The sequence below is a fragment of the Gorilla gorilla genome, chromosome 12, assembly GCF_029281585.2.
Source record: "Gorilla gorilla gorilla isolate KB3781 chromosome 12, NHGRI_mGorGor1-v2.1_pri, whole genome shotgun sequence".
Lineage (NCBI taxonomy): Eukaryota > Metazoa > Chordata > Mammalia > Primates > Hominidae > Gorilla > Gorilla gorilla.
This window is the reverse complement of record NC_073236.2, coordinates 44,151,320-44,153,853: the sequence shown is the minus strand read 5'-3', so window position 1 is coordinate 44,153,853 and position 2,534 is coordinate 44,151,320. Positions and strand designations below refer to the sequence as shown.

Below are 2,534 nucleotides of genomic sequence, written 5' to 3'. Positions count from 1 at the left end.
CTCACTGTCTTTAAATTTGTGCATTTGAACTATTCACATGTTATGTGATTATTGATATGCTTGGATTACAATGATCATGTTTCTACTTGTTTTCTATTTATTCTTTGGTTTTTTTCTCATTTCCTGCTGTCTCAGATTAATTGGGGATTTTTTATTATCCATTTTATCTTCACTATGGAGTCATTATTCATATCTGTTTTTTTATTTGAAAAGCATTTGTTAGCATTTAATGACTCTCCTTCCATATGGCTTCAAGCTACAAGGCCCACCACACTCACACCCCTGATCTTCTCCTCAGCAATTCTGCTGAAGCATTTGACCTTCATGATGACAGGCTGCTTTAGCAGTTTTCCCTTACCTGGAACTTTGTAGAAGCCTGGCCACACCACATCAATGATGGGACCAATTCCTGTCTTGGTTTTGGCAGCATTTACCCATGTCTGCTCACTGACCAAGGTCCACAGTTTATCAAAGTTTACAGTAGGGCAGTCGTTCGGGCAAAGCTCTGGTTCCTCTTCAAGTGGTAATGCCGCATACCAACTTTCCCAAAGGAACCTGGGTGATATTTGTGGAAGTTGATCTTGTGGTGATGCGTGATCCCAGCAGGATCCTGGCCCCCCAGGTAATTTCAGTGCTTGTCGATGCAGCAAGAGACTCATGTGGCCCCAAAGATTCCAAATCTTCCTCAGTCTGGATGGCATGTCAGTGGCCAAGATGAAAGGACGTAACAGTTTTTCCAAAATTTTGGTGGTTGCCCTAGTGTTTACAGTGTACACCTTTAATAATCACAGTTTATCTTTGAATAATATGATGTTACTTTGCTTGTAATATAAAGATCTTACATTACTCAGTCAGCCCTGGATTCAACCAACTACAAATGGAAAATATTTAAACTGATAATAATAAAAAATAGCAATATAACAATAAAAATGATTCAAAAAATACAGTAGAACAACAAGTTACACAGCATTTACATTGTATTCATTATAATAATCCACAGATAATTTAAAGCATATAGAAAGATATGCATAGGTTATATGCAAAGACTATGCCGTTTTATATAAGAGACATGAGCATCAGTTGATTTTGGTATCCCCAAAGGTCTTGGAACCAATTTTCCAAGGATACGGAAGGTGGAATCTATACAATTTTTCCCTCTCATCTTTTGTGCTATTTTTGTCATATATTTTGCTTGTATACATTCTATAAACATATAATTTATTGTTACTATTTTTGCTCTAGATAGTTCTCTTTTAGAAAAATTAAAAATAGGAAAAATTATTTTAACTTCATTTATTCTATTTCTAGTTTTCCTTAATTTTTGTGAAGATCCAAGTTTCTGTCTTGCACCACATTTTTTCTTGCCTCAAGACTTTCTTTAACATTTCTTTTAGTGTAGATCTGTTGACAATCCATTCTCAATTTTTATTTGCCTAAAAAAAAGGCTTTATTCTTCTTCTCTTTTTTGCAGGAGGCTGGAACGCAATGGCGCAATCTTGGCTCACTGCAACCTCTGCCACCTGGGTTCAAGTAATTCTCATGCCTCAGCCTCCCAGGTAGCTGAAAATACAGACACGCGCAAACACGCCTGGCTGATTTTTGTATTTTTAGTAGAGACGGGGTTTCACCATGTTGGCCAGGCTGGTCTCCAACTCCTGACCTCAAGTGATCTGCCCACCTCAGCCTCCCGAAGTGCTGGAATTACAGGCGCGAGCCACCGTGCCCAGCCTCTTCTTCATTTTTGAAAGATATTTTACTTATATGTACAATTCTGGGTTGACAGATTTTTTTTTCTTTAACCATGTCAAAGATGTATTCTGGCTTACGTAACTTCTGACAGTATAATTCAATAACAATATATAAACAAATGTAATTCTTATATTTGTTTCCTGGTATGTAATGTGTCTTTTTTTCTCTTCTTGCCTTCAGAATCTTCTTTTTGTCTTGTGAGAAATTTAAATATGACATGCATAGATGCATAGGTTTTTAGTATGTTTTTGTTGTTGTTATTTTGGTTGGGTTTTTTTTGTTTTATTTTATTTCATGTTGTATTTATCTTGCTTGGCATTGTCTGATTTTCTTGGTTATGTGGTTTGGTATCTGTCATTAATTTTGAAAAATTATCAGCAATTGCTTCTTCAAATATTTATTTGCCCCTTTCTCTCTATTTTTTCCTTCTGGAATTCCAATACATGTGCATTACATCAGTTGATATCGTCCCATAGCTCTTGGGTTCTCTGTCCTGTTCTTTTAACTCTTTTTTCATTTGTCTTTTAATCAGTGTAATTTCTAATTATCTCTCTTTACGTTCTCTGATTCTTCCTTTGGCTGTTTTGAATCTACTGATAAGTTTGTCAAAGGCATGAAGCTCAACAGGTCAAGATGACCACAACCACGCAGTGACTACTGTGTAACTGCTTGCTTACTCAGAGGAGGGGAGCTGTCTCGTTGGCTGCTCACCTCCCAAGGCACAAAACCTTTGGCCCTGCACTCCACTGGTTGGGTGCAACCCACTGCATGTGTGCTATCCAGCT

General features: G+C 37.1%; 1 pseudogene; it reads right to left on the bottom strand.

The window, feature by feature from the left end:
- Positions 1 to 251: 251 nt before the first annotated feature.
- On the bottom strand, positions 252 to 701 carry LOC101125637 (large ribosomal subunit protein uL15-like; annotated as a pseudogene).
- Positions 702 to 2,534: the final 1,833 nt, after the last annotated feature.